Raw genomic sequence first — 22,932 nt, forward strand, 5'->3', positions numbered from 1 at the left:
GGGGGAAGTCACTTGAGGTGTTCATGGTTGAGCAGGAATGCAGGGAGGGAGGGGGTGGGGCAGAGGCGGGGGCCTTGGGCCTGTCCTGGAGGCTTCAAGGTTGCCTGTTACCTAGCAGGAGGCCACTGGAGGCTTTTGAGCAGGTCGGTATATCTTGGGAAGATCATGTGGCAGCAATGTGTAGACGGATTATACAAGTATAGGCCTGGAGACAGGAAACATTTAGAGGAAATGAATTCCATGCCAGCACTCAGGAGCCCAGCTGTAACCATAGCAATGGGGATGGAAAGGAGAGGACAGATTCGGGAGCCACTGAGCAGGTGGGCCCACCCAATGGTCAGTGACAGCGGCATCGTGGCGGGGACAGGCTCTGTCTTGGGCGACCCTCTGAAATGCACTGTCTCCACCACTGAGGCCTTTCAGAGGGAGAGTGGGTTAAACAGAGGAAGGCAAAGACTTTGGATCTGGATGTGCCAACCTCGAAGCCCTCCGGGGCATCGGTCCAATCAACAATGGGTGGCCTCCTCCTTCCTCCAGGGAAGGAATTCTGATCAGGTATAAACTTAGTGCCAAGAAAGTATTGGGGAGCAGTGCTGCAGGACAGTGGTCTCCCTCCCGACGTGTGGATGGCTCGTTTCCAGGCCTCCCTGTCCACACTCAGTCCACCCACGAGAGGTCACTTTCACCACGAAAAGTGTTGCCTGGTACCCAGGTGACATCCCCCCTTGTCGACTTCCAGGGCAATAGAGCTAGAGAGTCAACCCAAGGACATTTTACAGTAAAAAAGGAAGAAGAGTTTTGCAAACCTTTCTCACGCACGAGTGTTCACCAGAGCGATTCTTTGGAGAGCTTTCCAGTGTGGACTCTGTTTCTCCTGGGCCACCTGAAGGTCGGTGAAGCAGGTGCAGGGAAAGCCCTCCAAGAGGCGATCCCATTTCCTCTGCTCTCTCCAATCCCATTCCTCAAAATAACCCAACTAAATGTGTTTTGCTTTATTCAGAGTTCAGTGAACGCCCACAATGTAGGAGAGGGAGGTTCTTCCAAATGCTAGACATAACAGAAGACAAACCTATTCACTTATGCTGGATGTCAGTTGCTCAAAAGAAAGCACGAGGACAGGGAAGTTCTGACAGATTTAAAAAGGAATATGGAGAATCTTCATTAGTTCAAGTGCTTGCAAATACAGGTAAAAGAGACCCAAACCTCAAATGGCTTAAACAATTAGGAAATGCATCAGCTGACCCAGTTGGAAAGGCAGAGACAGGGTAGGCCTCAGCGTTGGGTGGTTCGGGAGCTCGGGTTTGTTTCATCTCTCTGTGTTGCCGTCAGCCTTAGGTTAGTAGGAGGTGGCTGCTGAAGTTCCAGACTCCACACCCAGACCCAGCAATGCCCAGAGGAAGAAGAGAGACTGGGTCTTTCTGTGGCTCTCTCCTAGGACAGGAGAAACCCTCCGGCTCCACCTCCGCAGACCTCTGCTCACTTCTCATTGGTAAGCACTGGCTCTCAGGCCCCCTATGAACCAGTCACTGGCAAAGGGAACAGAAGGGTATCCCCGGAGCTGAGGCAGGCACACAGCTCCCTGTGGGAGGCCTGAATCAAACCAGACGCCACAGGAGAAAGGGGAAATGGGGACTTCACAGACAGCAAGAAGTGACCCCTGCACACCATGAGAATCCATTCGTGAATTGCTGATACTTACAACAAGGAAACCATGAGCTGATACTTAAGAAAATGCTCTTAAATACAAGGAATTAAAAATGATAAAAGATGGACAGAAAAATGAAAAGGAAACGTCAGCTGCACCAGAAGACAACACCACAAATCTGATAGTGCAAGACCACGCAGTCTCGGAGTCTGAGGAGCGCCGCGACCGCCCAGGGCCTGTCCGCCTCCTCGAGCTCCCGCTCCTGCTTGTGCAGCTATCCGCTCACCTTGGCCAGGTACAGCCTGGAGTCCTCCTCACAGGCCCCGCGTCACTGTAGCAGCTGGGCCTCCAGGAAGAGGTCGTTGCTGTAGAAGCCGCCCTCGTGCTCCCTGTCCAGCCTCTCGACCACGGCCATGAGCGTCACCAACTGTTCCCGACGCTGCTCCCCATCCGCCCGGTTGCTGAAGGCGCAGCACCTCCTCCTGCACTCCTGCACCAGGCCCTTCAGGCTCTGGTTGTCCGTGTTCGCCACATACTCATTCAAGGACTCACCCACTAGGTCTTCCTTGTGTGTGAAGAGGATGACCATGTGTCTCATGACCCCTACCCCAAAGACCTCCTTCACCCTCCTCACCACCACCACGTCCTGGGCCGTGAAACACCCCAGCTGGGTCACCAGGAGCACCACGTGGGGCCCTGGGGCGGAGAGCAGGTAGCAGTCCCCTATGTCCTTGTACATCTCTTGGGTGTGGGCCTTTGACTCAAAGAGGGCGGGCGTGTCGACCACCAGAATGTTCCTCCCAGCCCACATGCCTATCTCCCCCTGGCATCTCCTGGTCACGGCCTGGGACTTTGTCTAGGACTCAAACACTGGCTGGCCAAGGATGCTGTTCCCGGTGGCACTTTTCCCACTGCCTGTTTTGCCCACCAGGAGGATCCTCAATGAGGGCGATGCTGCAGAATGGTTAACTTTCACTCCACCTATAAAAAGTAGAAGTTATTGTGTCTTACTAAATTAATGATTCTTAAGACTTCTAGGTCATGGATATTTCCTCCAGTTCACGGGTATTTCATGAATGCTATAAACCTTCAATCCCTGGAAAACAGGTGTATTTAAATGCATACACAGTTTGGCACACAACTTTAAGCAGTTCTTGATTGTAGGACACCCGCATTGGAAGCCCATGCTTGGGCCCACAGCCAGGGGTCAGAGCTGCTACACTAAGGAGATGCACCCAGCATTTCATCTGGATCAGGGCAAATACAGGTTTTCTGAACGAAAAGTGCTCCCTGTGCTTTTCCCTGGATGGCGCTTAGGCCTGTCCCCTGGAGAACTGGCTGCTGAATAAATGCTGTGAGATTAGAAGGAGGCAGGGGATGAGGAGTCACAAATGAGAAAATATGCCCACTTCTCGTTCACTCACACATCCCCAGGCACTCTTGCATAGACCTGCTCAGCACGTTCATCCGAACCTTGAGGGGAAAGGAGGCCTCCTATGGCAGAGCTAAGGTGACCCCTCACCAAGGGCCAGCTGAATGTCCTCGGGTCTGCATTCTTTGCGTGGGGAGTGGGATGCTTGAAGTCGAGAGGATGAAAGGTCAAAGTTAATGTTAGGACAGAGTGTGGGAGATAACCCTAGGGTGAAGACTGAAGATGGATGGGAGATAAGACCATTAGAAGCACGTGTATTGGAAAGAGCATCTATTGGGCTGATTGAAGCACAGGAAATTGGAACAAAAGTGGTGTTGGAGAGGGTGACACTGAGCAAGGCCTGAAATCTTCAAAGCATGAAGGGAGTGAGAATCTGGCCATTTCCAGAGTTCTTATGAACTGAATGAATTTCAAGTGCATTTTAGGCTTCTAACAATCTATCATTTTGTTCTTTTTACCATGTGTTGGTCCATCCTTTTCTTAAGTATTCTGGGGTGTTTCATAGTGAACACAATTACTAAATCTCTATGGGAAACTTTTCCTTTTTTTCACCTGACAGCAGACAAGGAAAGAGAAAAAACATTCACAATTTGGTTCCAGACCCTCCAGCCTCTGACTTGAAGTTTTCTTTCCACATTCTCCACACACCCTGTGTGGGGAAGTACATTGTACTGTCGTGAGTGTGTGCGTGCGCGTGTGTTGCACATGTGTGTGCTCGTGCGTGTGTGTGCGCACAAGCAGGTGATGACAGAAGTGTGGCCAGGCACAAGAGGGCTGGGAAGGTAAAGAACAAATGATAGTTGCCTTTTTCTTCTTCAGTTTAAAATATCTGGGTTTCTGTCACTGCCTTTGAGCTGGGGGACAGGTAAGGGGAAACTGGTCACTCTCTCCCAAGTGTCCAGAGCTCTTGAGAACTTTGAGGCTTTCTTACCTTCAGCCATAGTTCCATATCCGCGCTTCTGGAACCCTTCCATTCTCTTCTGGAATAAAAACAGGAAAGGAGTAAAGAGCAAGTGGCCATATGACCAAAGCTGGTTGGTCCCGAGAACACCTCAATTCGGATAACTAAGAATAATTGTCCTTAGATGATCCATTTCCATTGCTAATTTTCTAACTCATACTTCACTTTCAAATGCCTGTAAATACCTTTAAGCAAACCAGGAGATGCTGAGTCATGCTAACAGGATACATTGCTGCTTTTTTCCCCTCAGCATACAGTGAAGCAGGAAACGTTTTGAAAAAAATCAGCTGACTGTCTCCCCTCAACATGAAAGGTGTGAAATGAAGAAATCATTCTTCTACAGAACGAGGAGTGGGACGTCATTAATTTTTTTTATGGGAACCAAAGTAAACGAACTTGCCAGAACAGACAACAGATTTTGCTCTGCTGTAGATAACATTGTTTTGTGTGAAGTACTGGGAATTTCCCAGAAACTCTTTGTGTCAGATGGACGTTCCAATGGCAAAGAGAAAGTACAACGTGCTTTCCAATGGGAGGATGGAATTGGGATCCAGGACTCCTTCAAGGCCTGAGGTGAGAGGAAGCAGTGGCAGATGACGGACACGGGCACCTAAACACCTGGGCGCGGGCGCTGGAGAGCAGGTGGTGTGGTGACTGAAAGAACCAACCTGCAGGACAAAGTCAGAATAAAACCATTTCCTGCTCAGTTTTTAACTGTATGTCTTTCCTGGTTGGCTGTGAGGTCTCGGTCTCCCAGTAGGTACCATTTTTGTATCCCAGCATATTTAACCAGAAATTGGCACTTGGACTGGCATAAATGTTTCATTTAAATGAGGCATGAAGTTGTGTCATTCTTGTTGGTGTTCGCAAAGGCAAGCATGTGATATGCAACTTCTGCAGAATGAAGACACACTCCCACACTGCATTGTATTTATTCAGTTTGGAAGATGCTGTAGGAATGACATGAACTTTTTAAGTGAAGAAATACCCAGAATAATAAAAAAAACCTCATCATTTGCAATTAACAAATGCGAGTGCTTTGGCCTTTTTACTGTCGCTATTCTGTTTGATTGAAAATATTTAAACACTACGGATGTAGTTCACATCTTTTTTTTCCCAGTCAGTCTTCCTCTCCTTCTGCCCTTTAGAGGCAACCAATATTCTGAGGTTTAAATGTATCATTTCTATTTGTGTATTTACACTTTTACGTACGTATGTGCCTATAGATAATATGTAGTACTGTTTTTATATTTTAAACTTTTACATAAGTGGAATTATTTATGTAGTATTGTTTCCAATTCTTTACTACCAAACATTTGAGCTGTTCCAAAATATCTGCTTGCTACCATGAACAACGCTGCAAAGTCATCCTCATACATATCTCTTTGTGCACAAGTGCAGCAATTTATCCAGGATACACAATTCGCACCTGACTAGATATTTGCCAAATAAGACCCCAAGGGGGCTGTGCTAAGTCATCTTCACACTAGCCACATATATGACAATTCCCAAAACCTTCACAGGCAGGTGGTGATATTCCACTTCTCATTTTTTGTTCCCATTATGGGCAAAAGTGAGGATGTTGTAGTTGGTTTCAACTTAAGTTTGACTGATTACCATCAAATTCAGAACAGTTTTCATGTGTATTTGCTATTCAGGTTGCTTCTGTCATTTCTCTCTTTTGTATATTTTCTATTCATTCAGTAAGTTTTCTGGGCCTTCTGAGGGGAAAGCATCCATTCCCATCCACATTATGGGAATGTATTAAGACAGCTTCCTGCCTCTCCTCTCCTGCCCCCTGCCTTCCCCTCTCCACCCCGCTCCGTCCCTCCCTGCTTTCTTTTCCTTACGCCCAGAGATGAGCATCATTCTCCGCATCACCACCTCCCACACACCGTTCTGGTCTCTGGAAAATTGCACCCTGGCCTTTGCTAAAAGTGCCCAAATAATCTAACATCTTTTCTACTTTAGATGACATCTTCTGAGGCTTGGAGTCAATGTATTGATGTAGGAAAGAGGTCAATGACCGTGTGGTGATGAGGGTGAACTTCACCATAATCCTCTGTACAGCTGTTTATAGTTTTCAAAGTTCTTTCATGTCCACTTTAAAAAAATCATAATTTATTATGATCAGTTGACACATAATAGCTGTACATGTATATGGAGTATGGTGTGATATCTGGGTATGTGCACACAATGTGTAATGATCAAATCAAGGTCATTACCGTATCTTCACCTCAAACATTTGTTATTTCTTTATGTTGAGAATATTCAAAATCTTCTAGCTTTTTGAAATCATACAATAAATTGTTGTTGACTATAGTCAGCATACAGTGCTATAGAACACTGGGACTTATTCCTTCTATCTAATTGTAATTGTGCACCCGTTTAACCATTTTTAACTAACCTCTCCCTATCCCTCCGCCCCCTCCCAGCTTCTAGGAGCCACAATTCTACTGCCTACTTCCATGAGATCAACTGTTTTAGCGTGTGCAAGAGTGAGAATGCACAGTATTTATCTTTCTGTGTGACTTATTTTGTTTATTTCTATTATTTGAATCATCCTCCTAAATTCCCTGTGATGTGATCAAGACTGATATTAAAATTTCTATTAAAATATTAGAAAACTAAACCTCAAATAACCTCAAATACCCAAGGTCACACATCTGCCATGTATATAAAACCCACAAATGGCTCATTTTTCCTGTGCATTCTCCTTGATTTCACTGTGGAGGGGGAGATTATCCCAAATAAATCCAGAAGCCTTTTGGAACATCACATATAATGCTGCCGTCCCATGGTCAGGACACAAATTGAAGTCAACAGACTGAAAGCCTGCCTTAAAACCAACACAGAGAATTGTGTTACAAAATCTTCAGTGAACATTCTCAAAAAAACAAGCAAAAAGCACAAAACTGAAAAAGATGATACAAAGGTAAAATTACAGGGGACAGAAGTTGCTCTGAATTGAAGTATTTCAGTTTACAACAATCTGGTGTTTTTACCCAACTTGATTCTCAGTGGGACCCAAATGGAGCAGTGTGGCTGTCACAGAAGCCAGTCAAACTCAGTTACGTTACCTCAAGTACAGCAGAAACAGTTCCCCTGAACCAAATTCTGAGCGGATCAGGCCGCAAGGAGAGACTTATGTCCCATTGAGGAATGGATTTTTTGGCAGATGACAAAGTGTCCAGAGGTGAGTCAGAAAGGATAAAAATGGAGATGCTAAAATGAGTCTCAGTCAAGAAATCAAAGGGACTGAATAAAGCCTAGGAAAACACCGGGGGACACATTGAATACCCGAAGAAATGTGATACGTGTTGATCTGCAGGGCAGGCGAAAGTGGGGGAATTGAGAATGGAGGTAGATTTCTTCTCCAAAGGAAAAATTCTACAAATCTTCTCCAGAATGGGACCAGGGGTCATGAGGGACTGGCAGGCAGTGTGTAGGCAAGATAGAGCCAGCTTCTGACAGGGACTCTAGGAGGGTCTCGCTTAGGCAGGAGGTTGAAGCAATTAACATAATGTACATCCTAGTCTGGAAATTGTATGAACCTGGTTTTGTCTTGGTGATACTTTACTTATCAAATTGTGAGAAACAGGCTCTTTCATACTCTTTTGGAAAGATAAGAGTGTTCTAGGCTTTCTTGTTCATAAGGATCTTCTTAGCCCATGTTGCCTAGTCCCTATCTCTAGGTATCAGAGTCACATGTTTTGCAGTTTGGTCATTGGGATTCCATGACACATCTCAGATGGGGCTTCACTGACAAAGGCATTGTTCCCATGTGCCCTGAACGTGAGTCTGCGTGTGAAGTATTTGGGGGAAAATAGGGTGGTTTTCAGAAGATCAAAGTCATAAGACAACGTGCACTGAGGAGTCTTGTTTGGAACATGAGATTCAGGTTAGTGGGAAAATAGTGGTCCCCCTTTGCCCATTGGAGCCCCAAGAACCCATCCTCCACTCCCAGACCCCTCTGTTGTTTTCAGTCTGAAGCCAAAGGCCCCAGAGTGCTGCTGATGGAAGTCTTGGAATCTAAAAGCTGGAGACTTTCGAGTTCTGATATCCATGGACAGGACAGGAGAGTGCATCCCAGCTCCAGTGGAAATAGAGCTGGGGTGGGCTGGAGAAGTTAGGATGGTAAAATTCAGAAGCATGTCCCTACCTCACTAGGGAGGCTTGAGGAGGTCTATCACCCACTGTTTACTTACCTGTCCAACAGGATAACAGGATTTGTCCAGCTTTGTTCCTTGAGTGTTTCATGAAGCTCAGATGGGTTAAGTACCTGGCAGCGAGATAGAGAAGCCCACCGCCCAGGGAAAGGGCATGGGTGCAGGATTTTTAAGGCTGTGCTCCACTAGAATGCACTTGCTGTTGCCAGTGACACTCAGTTACTGCTCTGTTTTGCTGACCAGAAGCCCAGCACTAGGGTAACTTGTGTACGGTCACATGAGAAATGAGCAGCTATGACTACACTGTGGTCCTTCCAACCCCCAAAGTCACTGATCATAAACCCGATTCTCCTTACCAGGAGCAGCTTTTGGGCTCTTTCCTCCTCGTCAGCTGGCTCTGGTGGGCTGGTCCTCTCTCAGGAAGGCTAAGTGGCACAGTGAGGGGACCCTGCCTGGTCTGTGCTGGGGGAGGCAGCTCACTGGGCAGGCGGGGGAGGCTGAGAAGATGCAGTTAAGGAGGGGCCACTTGTTCAGGCCGAGTGTTCCAGGGCTCAGCAGCAGGAGAAGAAAATTGTGGACAGTGCTCCCCGTCCCCTGCAGACTGGGACCACCTCCACCCTCCTGGTCAGCTGGAAACTCATTGTAAAGAGGACCCTGAAAACCAGACAAGGGCACGGGCTGTGCTGCGTCCTTACTGGGCTGCTTCCTGTCAGAGCCTGTCCTGGGCTTATGCACCCTCCTATTTCCTTCCCACAGCTGTTTAGAGTAAGCAGTGTTTGCAGGCAGAGGCCATGAAGGGAAGGACAGACCTCTCCCACTACCTGAGTTCAGAAATGACCCCTCATGACTGGAAAGTTTGGGGGGCACTAGCTGCTCCTCAGATCCCGTGGCAGGAGCACCTGCTCCTCTGACACCCCTGGGCCCCTTCTCACTGGCTCAGCTTCTACAATGTTCCTGCTAACCAGGGACAGAAAGGCACTGCCGGTCCATAGAGGCCTGGACAAGCCCCTCTCAGTACGTGACTCTGGGCTCAAGACACCACTTGTGCTGGTTGCCCCTTCTCTGCCATGTGACAGATCTAGCCCCAGAGGGATGTTGTGGAGTTTATGTGTCAGTTTATTGGGGCTGAGATTGGGACCAGGGTGACAGCACCTCTGTTTTTCAACTGACTGCACATTTAAGGCTAGAGCAGAGACCATAAAACAATTATGTCACAAGATGAGATCAAGAAAACAACAGAGACTCAGGCAGAGGCCGGCCATGCCCCAGAGGCCCCCACATTCCTTTCTGTTGGTGTTTGAAGCCAGACTTAGTGTCCCATCAGAACAATAGTCTACAACTTGATGGGGAAAACAATGTCAAACAATCTCCCACCAACCTAGAAAACCTCTCCACAAAGGTAGAAGAGAAAGGAAACAGTATTATTATTAAATAAACATTAAACCAGAATGTGGTTCACATCACAGGTGACCAGCTAAGAAATTACAAACATAGAGACCTCACCTTGTTATGGTGAGCCAGGGAGATGCAACCCACTGCATAAACCATAACTAGTACTCAAGTAAGAGCACTTGACAGCACCATTGTCACACATAGCTTGTCCAGGCCTGTATGGACTGGCAGCAACTTTCTGAAATTCCTTCCCTTCTTCACCCTTAGTTTGATGTGATTTGCAAACATTCTATTTATGTGCTCCTGACACCCCAGCTAAGGATGAATTCTTTTTTTCTTTTTCTTTTTTTGCTTTGAGCTCTCCTGTTCTCTAAGAGTCCTAATCAGTTCCTGGGGTCTTCCTGTGGCTCAAGAGAGTCAATAATGAAATGTGTCAACTGGTCCCTGATGAAAATGAGGTTTCATGATGGCTTTTTTGAGGTCTGTGGCTATCTTTAAATCAGGTTCTCGCTAGAAAGAAGCACTAGAAAGTGCTCAAAAAGATTTATTGAATAAATTAATAAATACACTACTTAAGTGCTCTAATTATTCCATCATTACCGCCTTTGTAGTTATAGTTAGCGCTAGAAGATCAATCTTAGTTAGTAGGCTAGTTTCAGAATGCAGAATTGCAGAAACTTGCCCATATCCAGATAAGAAAGTACAGAATGTTCTAGACTAGACTAGACCTCTCTATATTCTTCAGTTCAGATTTACAACAATCCATGAAGTTCCAAGGAAACTTGGGACACCTAGGAAATGGCACTATCTTTCCGTTTGACACTAAGGTTACCCCCCTTTCGGCCTGCACAGAGAGAGTGACTAATAATTCCCCTCCCACCTGCCAGCCTCCTGTGTTCCATTTCCTTCTCTACCAGGGCTCTTTGAATAGTAGAAGCATGATCAGTCACGGCTGAAAGTAGGTCTTTATCTGTTCCTGGCCACCTCAGTTCTCCATGTCAGTAGCCCCTGGCTGAGGGCGACCTCATCTGTTTACACGCTGTGCTATGACAAACACTACCACGTGGACCTTGACATGAAAAAACTGGGAAGCTCTACTTTCGAAGAAAAAAGTCTAATACATCAAGTAGTACTTTCTGGGTCTTGTTTTCCTTCTGTATGAAACTACTATTAACATTGGACATCATGGGGCCCTGGAATTCCCAACAGACACCTCTGTAGGACATGACCATGCCTCTTAGGGTGCATGCCATCTTTTAACCTATCCCACCCCAAGCTCTGGATCCTCCCCTCCTGAACCAGCAGGGTTTATATACAGTCGGGAGATTCTGTCAGATTTGAACCCAAACAGAGCTCCCTGTTGCCCCATGGTCTCTGGCAAGATCGGGCCATGGGGGTTCCTGTCCTGGGGATGCTTCTCTGTCCTGGGAACCTGAGGCAGGCCCACCATGGCTGCCTATCAGCCTCTTTGGAGAACAGAAAAGGCAGCACCGGGCAAAGGTAAAACGTAGATGCAAAACGATTCCTCAGCTGAGATGGCAAATGGGGTTGGTTTGCATAAAAGGTGTTAGAAATAGTTTAGTGACAACATGAGACGTCGTATAATGGGCCATGGCCTCCTGTGGCTTTTCTACAAAACCCACTGCCTCTGCTGCCATCAGCCTTGTGGAGACTTGCACAGGCACATCAGCCATTGGAAAGTTCAGTGCAGTGAAGAAATGAGTCTTGCAGAAGTGAAAGACAAGAACGTGAAGGGTCCCAGCGATCATCTAGACTAGTTCTTTTTCTTTTTCACCCCCTTTTACAGATAAGGAGACTAAGGTCTAGAGGAAAGAAGTGGTTTTAAGAAGATCACTTTAGTTAATTTTAATATATGGTGTGAGATATGAGTCAAGATTCTTTTTTTTCCCCAAATAGATATATAATTTTCCATCAGCATATCTTGGAAAGACTATCCTTTTTACTGAATTACTTTGGTACCTTCTCAAAAAGTAATTGACCACACATGTATGGGTCTCTTTCTGGACTCTGTTCTGTTTCATTGATCTGTATGTCTAACCTTCACCAGTACCTCACTGTCACGATGACTGTAGCTTTATAGTAAATCTTTTGATCAGAAGTGTGATTCCTCCAACTTTTTCTTTTTCAAAATGGTTTATTATATATATATCAATTTTAAAGTCAGCTTGTAAATATCTACCCCCAAATCCTGTCAGAATAAATAGATTAATTTGGGAGAATTGACATCTTCGTAATATTGAACCTTCTGATCCATGAACATGGTGAATCTCTCCATTTATTAAAGTCCTGTTTGATTTTTCTCACCAATGTTTTGTAGTTTTCAGCATAAGAATCTTAGATTTATTCCAAAGTATTTCATAATATAAATGGCACAGTAAATGGTACTAATGATTTAATTTCAATTTCCAGTTGTTCATCACTATTGTACAGAAATATAGAATTGATTTTTCATGTTGACCTTCCATTTTCTGAGCTTCCTAAGCTGATTTAGTTCGAGGATTTTTTTCCCTTGATTCTTTGGGATTTTCTACATAGCAAATCATGTCATCTGCAAATGAAAACAGTTTTATCACTTCCTCTCCAATCTGCATGGTTTTTATTTCTTTTCCTTTCCTCCCATCACTGGCTGGATCTCTATTACAATGTTAAATTGGAGTGGCCAGGAGGGACATCCTGGCCTTTTCCTGAACTTAAGGGAAATGTATTTGATTTTGTGCTTTCTGTATTCTTATGCATTTTCTGTTTCCATGTTTTATTCATTACTGAGAAAGAAGGTTTAAAGTATCCAAGTATGATTTTGGGTTTGTCTATTAATTTTTTTGGTTTTTTCAGGTTTTGCTTCATGTATTTTGAAACATTTTTGGTGCGAACACTTTTAGAATTGTTATGTTTCCCTGATAAATAACACATATATCATTACGTAATGTTTACTTTTATCCTTGACAATATTCCTGTTCTGCAAGTAGGCAAAATTTCAAGGTGGGCCACAAGATTCCCTCCACTAGTGTTTATTTTCTGGATAATCCCTTACCCTCAAGGGTGGGAAGACCTGTGGATAAAATAGAAGCCACTGATATGATTACTTTACACGGCAAAAGTGAAGGGACTTTGCAAATGTGATGAAGATTCCTCATCAGTTGGTTTTGATTTAGTCAAAAGGGAGATTATTCTGGGTGGCCATGATTCTCATGCTGGCTTTGAAGAAAGCAAACATCCATGTTGCAAACTTCCTATGGAGAGGGGGAAGTCTCTGGGAGTCCAGGACCTCAGTCCTAGAATGCAAGGAACTGAATTCTGTCAACAGTCTGGAGGAACTTGGAAAAGGACCCTGGTGGAAATGGCAGCACGGCCAATACCTTGACTGTAGCTTTGTGAAACCCTGAGCAGAGGACCCAGCTAAGCCATCCCAGACCCACGGAAACTGTGAGATAATAAATATGTGTATTTTTAAGTTGCCAAGTTTGTGGGAATTTGTTCTGCAGGCATAGAAAACTAATACAGTCATTATAATTAAAGTGGGTTTCTTGCAGATAGTGTATGGTTGGACTTGCTGTTTTAGCCAATCTGAAAATTTCTGCATTTTATTTGGGAATTTTTAGAGCATTTATCACAGTCTATCTATGAAAATCTCTCACTGCTTCACATACAGTTTAAGAAACTTACAATAATAGTATACTTGCAATTTGTCCTCCCATCTTTTATGTTATTTTTGACATATAATTTTACATAAGTTTTAACTTCCCTAATATATTATCAGTATTTTTGTTGGAGATAGTTAACTATCTGTTAGAGCTATAAAATGTAAGAAAAATTTCTTTTATATTTAACCTTCATTTTTACCTACAAAACCCTGAAAAGCGACTTACGAGGCTTTTCATTTCTTTGTGTACATCAGAATTGCTGTCTGGTATCATATGTATTCCTTCTGCCTGAAGAACTTCTTTTAAAATTTCTTGATTGAAGGTAAGCTCGCAATTAATTATTTCAGCTTCTGTTAGTCAGATATTCTTTATTCATCATTGTATTTGAAAGATTCTTGCTCCTTATAGAACTCTGGGTTACCAGTTTTGTATTTTAGTATATAAAGATGCCATTCGATTGTTTTCTCAATTACAGTTTCTGACAAGAAATCAACTGCAATTCTAATATTTACTCTTCTCATATAATGCCTTCCCCCCTAGTTATCTTTAAGGTTTTGTTTGCATTTTTGGTTTTGGACAGCTTAAATATGAAGTGCCTAGATTTTTTCTTAGCTTTGTATTTATCCTGTTAGGGGCTCTCTGTGCTTCTTGGATCTGTTGTTTTGGTGCCTTTCACTATGTTTAGAAAAGTCTCAGCAAGGACCCCATCAAATATATCTTCTGCTCATTCTCTCTTTTTTGATATGTTTGTTAAACTGATTAATATTGTTTCGTACCTCCTGGATATTCTTCTTTTCTCTGTTATTTTTACTTTTTTAATTTTTAATTTTTTTTCTTAAAAGATGACTGGTAAGGGGATCTTAGCCCTTGACTTGGTGTTGTCAGCACCACGTTCTCCCAAGTGAGCAACCAACCATCCCTATATAGGGATCCGAACCCATGGCCTTGGTGTTATCAGCACCACACTCTTCCGAGTGACCCACAGGCCGGCCCTTCTTCTCTGTTTTTTAAAATTTTTTAATTTTTTTTTATCTTTTCTTATTTATTTGTCTCCTATTGCTCATTTCAGATTTTTTTTTACTTTGAATAAAATATATTATCTCTATTATTTTTTTAAAATCACAAGATCTGGTCAATCCAAATGTTGATAGAATTCCTAAGCTCCATTACAGGTAATGTTTTCCTTTTTAAAAAATTCTTAGGGAGGGAAGAAGACACAATAATCAAAATTCCTTGAAGTTGATACAACAAGTGAACAGAAAGGAGTTTGTTGGGAGGGAGCGGGGAGATGGTGGAGGGAGGGAGGTTTCCATGATGAGCCACAATAATCAACCACATTGTATATTCACAAAATAAAATAAAACTAAAAAAATAAAATTAATACAATAAAAAGAAAAAGAAAAAAATTTTAATTGAAACATGTTGATTGTATATATTTATGGTGTTACAGAGTTATATCTCAATACATGTATACAATGTGTGATGATCTATTCAGGGCAATCAACATGTTCATCTTTGCAAAATCCAATAATACCTTTGTGATGTGTACAATTGATCTCCTCTCTCTTAGTCATTTGTTAACATGCATTAAATCATCATTTTGGATAATTTCTATTAAGGTGTTTTCAAATTCACCGATTCCTTCCTCAGATGTGTCAAGTCTACCGATGCACCCCTAAGGAATATTTTATCTCTGACAGAGCGTCTTTTATTTCTCATACTTACATTGAATCTTATAATTCCCATCTCTCTAGTGAAATCCCACATCTTTTTATGCACATTATCCACATTTCCCCTTAACCCTTTAACATATTAGTAATAATTATTTTACATCTCTGTCCAACTTCTGAATCATTTCTGAGTCCAATTCTGTGGATTGTTTTGTATTTTGGTATGGGTTATTTTCTCTTGCTTTTCTAATTTTTTGAATAAGAATTTTATTAAATTGAAAACATCACGTTTAGTAGGGCAGGAGAGACCGAGATAAGTAGTATTTATGCCTGGAAATGGGCATGCCTCTACTTCCATCAGGCCGTTAATGTGGGGGTTGGGTCAATCCAATCAGGAGTTGAGCTGGGTTGGGGTTGTTACCATGGTTACCTTCAGTGCGTCTTAGGCTTTGGATTTCTCTAGAGTTGACTGGTATTTAGGGTGGGGACTGAAATGCCACAGGGCTTTACTCAGTATTCTTGTTTCATCCACCCTCAGTTTACAGTCATCTCTGCACAATTTCACTTCACAGAGGGAGTTTCCAGGCTTTGGCCTTCCTCTGTAATAGGCTGGTTGGTTTGTTAATTGGTGTTTTCCAGGCATATGGTGGGGCAGGGCAACATTCTCTGTGGGTCTTGTATAACCACAGTCTTAGGCACACCCCATGTACCTGCGCTTTCTCAGTGTTTCCAACAATCCTCCCAATGGCAGTTGTACTAGACAGTGTTCTCCAAAAAAACACAGAAAAACCAAAAAAAAAAAAAAACCCAGAAACAATAAGTCTATATAGAGAGATACATAATAGGAGATTTATTATGGGAATTGGCTTATGTGATTATGAAGGCCAAGAAGTCCCACCACATACTGTCTGCAAGCGGGAGAACCAGCAAGCCCAATGGTGTAATTCAGCCCAAGTCTGAAGGCCTGAGAGCCAGGGGATCTGATGGTGTAACTCCCAGTTTGAGGCCAAAGGCCAGAGAACCAGGTGCTGTGGGGTCGTGGGAAGGAGTGGGCAGAGGAGGGGTGGAAGTCATTGATTTAAGCCCAAAAGTCCAAAGGCCCAAGGACCAGGAGCTGCAATGTCCAAGGACAGGAGAAGACAGATGATGGCCCCGCTCAACAAGAGAAAGTCAATTTGTCCTTCCTCCGCCTTTGTGTTCTCTTCATGCCGTCCATGGGTCCCATGATGTCTGTCCACAGTGGTGGGGGTGAATCTTCTTCACTCATTTGATTTGCTGATTCACATGCTGATCTCTTCTGGAAACCCCTCTCACACACACAGAAGTAATGTTGTTTACCAGCCATCTGGGTATCCCTTAGCCCAGTCAAGTTGACACATAAAATTAACTATCACAGCATCCAAGCTTTTCCTTGTGTCTGTAAAAGTACTTAGATGTACAGAACAGAGTTTTCTGCCTCTTTCTAGATGTCACTTGTCAGTTCAATTTGCACCCCTTTAAAGGCAATGTCTTTTTTTCTGCTCTGTTGCTTTGCTTGAAGTAGTGGATTGGTATATTTCATCTATTTTGGAAAATTCGCATATGCATTTTCAGATATTGCCTTAACTCCTGTTTTCTTCTCCTTTGAGGTCGAAGATCAAAGTATAAAACTTCTCACTGTGTACTCTATGTTTCTTACTCTCTCTCCATATTGTCTATCTGTTTGGTATCTATGGGCAGCATTCTAGATTTTCTTCTATCCTGACTTTCTCTTCACTGCTGTCTAATCTGTTAATCTACCCACTGAGTTATGAATTTCAGTCATATATTATTTCAGGTTTGCCAAGAAGGAAACACCAGCTCTGGATTAGTTGTACAAGAAATGAAATGGAAGAGGAAGCAGGTGGAGGCAGGGACAGCCTTCAGACCACATGGTTTGACACCTGTGGAGGGAGAGTGGAGTGGAAGGAGGTTTGGTTAGGAAGAGTCTTGGGCAATGCAGTTCCAGGAAAGATTCAGCTAAGCTGATGGAGAATCTTTGAGCCAAGTCATAGGTTAGAGGAATCTCATGTCTTGCTGTTAGGAGCCTCTCTACCCCACCATGCCAGTGTGCTATGCCACTGGCTGCGAGAAGTCTGCAGTGAGGCATATCCTTGGCACAAACATGGCTATGGATCCAGAGGGGCAGCAGCAGGCCACTTACCAATTAAACTTCCACAGCACAGGATGTGGATGGCATGTTTGACAACCGCCACATTCTGTCTGTCAATTCTCACAGTTTTATTTGGTATGCTTGCAAATCTGTCATGCCACTTTTTGTGGTTTCCTCTTCACTGAGATGTTTTCAAGATTGTTCAAAAAAATTTTTTTTTGATATTGTAAGCATGCTTATTTTATATCTGCATCTGATAATTTGAATATCTCAAGTCTTTGTTTTTATTGCTTTTTGTTTCTCTTGGCTCTCTCACTGTATTATGTTTCCTTGGGAATGTGGTCTTATTTTAGTGCTCCGCATTGCATTGAGCAGGAAGTGTTTGTAGGAAACTTGGGGGCTCAAGGTGTTAGGTCATTCTCCCAACAGACTTCATTTTTAATGCAGGATTGTGAGCCACTCCATGTCTGCAGGAAGGATGGCTTACATCTGAGAAGTTAGTACTTTCGGGTCCTTTTTAGCCTAAAGAAGAAAAGATTCTGGGAGTCTTCAGATGTAGTAAATCAAGAGGATATGCACAATCTAATTCTATTTTAGAAGTAAAATGGAGTCAAAGTGCCCAAACTTAATGGTATGTGAAGAGAACTCTAAGGAGGAAAAGAAAATATTTAAAAAAGAAGAAGAATTAGGCAAATAATGTGAGCAAAAGTGAAGTACAAAGACAATTAAGACTCAAACTAGCAATTATAAGAAAACATCCATCACATAGGGAGATAACTGCTTAAAGAACTAAACAGGTAAGGAAAAAATTAACAAAAATCTCACTAAAATCATTCTTGATAGAATAAGCATGCACAAATCTAGTTGTATAACAAAAGGCCAACATTATCATTGTTAGATGAAGACTCCCAGGAACAGAAAGGGCTTTGAGTCATAGCCCTGGTCTAGCTTCCCCCAAAATGTAGAGGAATTCCTCTTCTGGGGAATTTAATCCATAGGCAAATTTCTAGAAGGGGCGGTGGTATCTGGCATGGCTATAATGTGAGCTAGGTGCTGAGTATTGTATAAGAACATGTAAGAAGGTGCATATTGCTTGAAACCTCCTGCTCCAAAAGTTCATCATGGGCAACACTGGCTCTCAGAAGCAAGCCAGATATAAACCTCTTTGTGTGAAATGAAAGCTGAGCCAGGCACCATAGCATGGAAATATGAACTGAAACGTCATCAGCACATGATCCAGATACTTTATTCTTGAAGTGGAAATAAAAGGTGAAGAGGTGAAAGGAGACATGTTGAAATGAATATCTATTCACATGGATATACAATTTTTGAGATACTGGATATTATTTTGATCCTGTGCCTGGTTAAAGTTAGCAAGAAAACATTTCCTACAGAAGGTGGTGCTGTTTTGTGCTGCTATTTAAACATAAAATTGATTTATGGTATCAAATCACCCAAATTACATAAGTGAGGTAAGGACCTAACCTTGAGCTATGGTGGGGGGGGGTGGTAGTCCTTCAAGCCACAGCCTAAAGGAAGACTTTACTGGGTGTAATCATGGATACAGCTCTTCTATAGTAGGAGAAAAGGATAAAATACACAGAAAAGCCTGGAAATATGGTAACTTTGAGGGTTTGAAGGGAAGTAGATTTTCTTAGAGCAGGAGAATACCATTAATACAATGACATGCTTTCATGACAGAATTTTCTGTTACTCATGGCAGAGAAATGAGAAAATTGTCAAAGTCTCGTAACTAGGAACTTAGTATAAAGGAATACAGGAAAGTCAATTTCAGCATTCATTTTCCAAACATTTCGTGATCCCACTTTACATGCCAGGCACTTACATGTTGTGTGGTGGGAATATAAAGATGAAAAGGTCATAATCAAAGTATCTGAAAAAGAAAATCTCTAAAGAAATGTTTTTGACTGTAAGGGAAAACTATTTAAGTTCTCTAATAATATATGATTCAAATTCAAAGACAATCGCACATTTTGAGAATCACATTGGTGATGTCATTTAGTCCCCCCTTTGCATTTTATATAAACATGTGCCATTATCATTACAATATTTTTGCACTAATAATCATCAAGCACCCAAACTTGTCTCCTCATTCCTAGCCAACTGATAAATAATTGAGAATTTAGTGCTATTCTTTGTGTAGTCATATCCTATTATGGCAGCTGTCTAGGAAAATTCTGTGAATAGCCAAATGTCAAAACATTGCCATGAAATTTTGAAAAACTCAGTAATATAAATAACAAAAAAGTGTCGTAGTCATTTTTGTATTGTGTAATGTACTAAAAAGACACAAATTCTCCAGAGCAAAAGTACTTCTAAACTAAGTCTTGCAGTTTTTCATTATTTGGAGATTTACAATCTTATTTTACAAAGATGTTTCTTCAGAATAGAATTAGATCTCTGAGGTCTAAATATGTATCTTTCCAGACCTCGTGTAGAATCTTAGCTAAAGTGAGACCTGAGCAGATACGTTCATCGAGACACAAGTCAAACCTCGTTAACTTGTAATATCATATGATATTAAGCAGTAAATGATTAGCATAATTGTTACACTACTATTTCTACAGCTTCTGTTTCCTGTTCCTTTTGTTTTATGATCAATCTTATATTACATGTGTAATATTAAATGATATTTAAAAGGATAAAAGAAAATGAGGAGTCTTTCACACTTTATTACTATAATGAGCTCACTTGCCTTTTTCTAGACCTGGAGATTAGAACGTAGCAATGTTTTAGAAAACAAATACGTCTTTGATTGCACTTAATAAATGTATCTGACATTTAATCATATCCTGCTTTCTATTTCTGCTAGTCCCCAACTCTGTAAACACACAATAATATGGTGTATTTATTACAAAAAGTTCCCTCTCAGATGTTTGGTTTCTGTAACATATTCTTAAGTTATTTAATCTACAAAGTGTTCATCCATATTATTTCATTATACATGAAAACTATAAAGATTAATATTAACGTGTACATTTCAAGAAAAACCTGAACCCCTCTTGTGGACAGTTCCAGGGCAAGCACACAGGTACTGGTTCTCAAACACAAGCCCGCGGGCCACACCGCGCATCTGCTCGCTCCGCTGTGCCCCTTCCCCCAGCCCAAGCCATACCCAAAATAGCGCATTTTACTCACAGAGGTCAAGCCTGCCTTTGACCCAGCTATAGCTATCCACATGCTAAGGTCCACAAAAGAATTTAAAAACCATAATACTTTTGTTTATTTAAAAAACTACATTTGCATTTACAGACGAGACAGAAACTATAAGTAGACAAACATTGGAGGGCACGTGCGGACACACAGTACATGAGACAATGTAAAAAGTAAAGACCAGCAGGCTAACATCAGCCCCATTGTAAGCAACCCTCAGGCCACTTGCACAGGGGCATATGCTGCCACCCAGGACACTGCCCCCTCCCCCAACACCAGCCCCTCCCTGGTGCCCCCTCTGGCTTCATCAAAGGAAGGCATCCCTCCCTCGGGGCCCTCCCTGGGCCCAGCAGGGCTAAGGAAGCTGAAGGTGCGAATTCCGAATGGATTTTTCCCCAATCACCCTTCACAGAGCCTAACTCACTGCAGTGGCCACCACCGCCCTCAACCTTTCTGTCCACGCCCACACCCACCCTAAGCCTGCGACACTTGCAGGACACAGCATTGGTGCGCATGAGCACAGACCCCACCTTTCCCCCCTGGGGCTGGCCAGCACCCTAGGGCGCCCGTGCACGACTCCCTTTCTCCCCCTCGTCCTGACTGGGGCTCTCCAGCGTGGCTGCCGCCTGGCGCCTGCACCTCCTAACTAGGAGTTGTCTGATTTACAGACACTGACTCCCCTTGAAGCGTTCTCATTACGCTCAGAAATAGAAATAAAGAAATACCGTCCGCTCCAGGATGCCCTCCCCGAACAGCTCCTGCACCTTCCTCACCGCCTGCTGGTCCTGCGCGGTGTAGCGGCCCAGCTGGGTCACCAGGAGCAGCGCGTGGGACCCGGGGGCGGAGAGCAGGTAGCAGCGGCCTCTCTCCACGCACCCCGGGTCTGTCTTGGAGGTTTCGGAGCTGAAAATGTCCGGGGTGTCAATGAGTTCCACGTGCCACTTGGCCCACCTCCCGCTGGCCACGGTGCAGGTTCTGGTCACAGACGTGTCCCTGAGTCTGGAGAGGAACCGTCTCTGTCCCAGGACGCTGTTCCCTGTGGCGCTCTTCCCTGCGCCTGTTTTCCCCACCAGGATGAGCCTCAGCCTGGGCTCCTGCAGGGACTGGGCGTCCTCTTCCGAACCTGTGCGAACACATTATTTATTATCTTACATGAGTTAAACCAGCTTTCCCTTGGGAACCAGAATCTTCTTGCCTTTAGAAAAAAAAAAAAAAAAGGGAAGGACAGAGATTTGAGCTTCCAGGGCGGGGCATCTCCGTCTTTTCCTTCTGTAGTTGGATCTTTTACATGCACCTGTAGCACCTGTAGATGCACCAGCGACTGCCGCGCATTTCAGAAAATGCTCCTTCATAATTTCAGGCCATTACTTGTCTGACATTATCTCTGGTCACCCACACACATGCGGAACCGTTTCATATTTGGTGACTTCAATGAACTCTTCAACACTCTCCCGATACCAGATACCGTCCCACATAAGAAACGGGGGTGGGCGCAGGACCGCCTGGGACTATCTGGCCACATTGTGTCCGTGCCCTTGGACTTTGTGGAAGGTGGGACTTAAGAGTTGTGAACCAGAGCACCTGGCTGAAGAAATTTCCAAGCAGCAAAGCATTAAGGACACTGCAGGCTACTTCCAACAGTCTACTCTGAGTTATGGTGGCAAAGGCATTTGAGAAGCCTGGAAGGGTGCCCCACCCATCATAGGCCCTGAGGCCTAGAAGGACTGAGTTGTCCTGGAGGACAGACCTGAGGCACAGCTGCCCTCAGGTTCCTGCTCCCTGCATCCCAGCTGCTCTGGCTGGAGCAGCCCCAAGTGTGGTTTGTGCAGCAGCCCTGGAGAGTAAAGGCCCCAAACCTCAGTGGTGTCCATGTTGTGTTAAATCTGCAGGCCGGCAGGATGTGAGAGCAGTGGAGGTGTGGCAGCCTCCACCCAGATTCCAGAGGATGTATGGAAAAGCCTGGAAGCCCAGGCAGAGACCTACCACAGGGGTAGATCCACCACAGAGGTCATCTACTAGAGCATTGCTGAGTAGAAAAGTGGGGTCGGAGCCCCCACAGAGAGCCCGCAACAGAGAAATGTCTAGTAGAGCCAAGGCAGGGGGGCTGCTGCCACGACCCCAGAACTTCCGGACCATTGGTAATGTGTATCGTAGGCCTGGAAAAGCCACAAGCAGCAGAGGGGCCCACTGTTCTGTGCCTGGCAGAGCTGTGAAAACAAGGCTGCCTGATGCTTTGGGGGCCCAGATGCCCAATTGTGCCCAGGATGCAGGACTTGGAGTCAAAGAATATTATTTTGGAAGTTTAAGATATAATGTCTGCCCTGCTGGGTTTCAGACTTGTTTGGGACCTGGTTTTCCTTTCTTCTGGCCTATTCCTTCCTTTGGAATGAGAACATGTACCCAATGTCTGTTCCACCGTTGTATCTTAGCAGTAGATAAATTTGGTTTTCACTTTTACAGGTTCACAGTTGGAAGGACTTTTGCTTTTGGTCTCAGAGGAGACTTTGGAATTTGGACTTATAAGTTGGTGCTAGAACAAGCTAAGACTTTTGGGAGTGTTGGGATAGAGTTTTGGGATAGTATTTTGTATGTGAGAGTGACATCAGTTTTGGGGGGCTAGGGGTGGAATGATGGAGTTTAGATGTGTTGTCCCCTCCAAAACTCATGTGGAAATTTGATCTCCAATGTGACAGTGT

General features: G+C 43.7%; 1 pseudogene; it reads right to left on the bottom strand.

Annotated features, from left to right (window-relative positions):
• Positions 1 to 1,793: 1,793 nt before the first annotated feature.
• LOC134380822 (GTPase IMAP family member 5-like) lies at positions 1,794 to 22,372 on the bottom strand (annotated as a pseudogene).
• Positions 22,373 to 22,932: the final 560 nt, after the last annotated feature.

Source organism: Cynocephalus volans, chromosome 6 (assembly GCF_027409185.1).
Source record: "Cynocephalus volans isolate mCynVol1 chromosome 6, mCynVol1.pri, whole genome shotgun sequence".
NCBI classification, from domain to species: domain Eukaryota; kingdom Metazoa; phylum Chordata; class Mammalia; order Dermoptera; family Cynocephalidae; genus Cynocephalus; species Cynocephalus volans.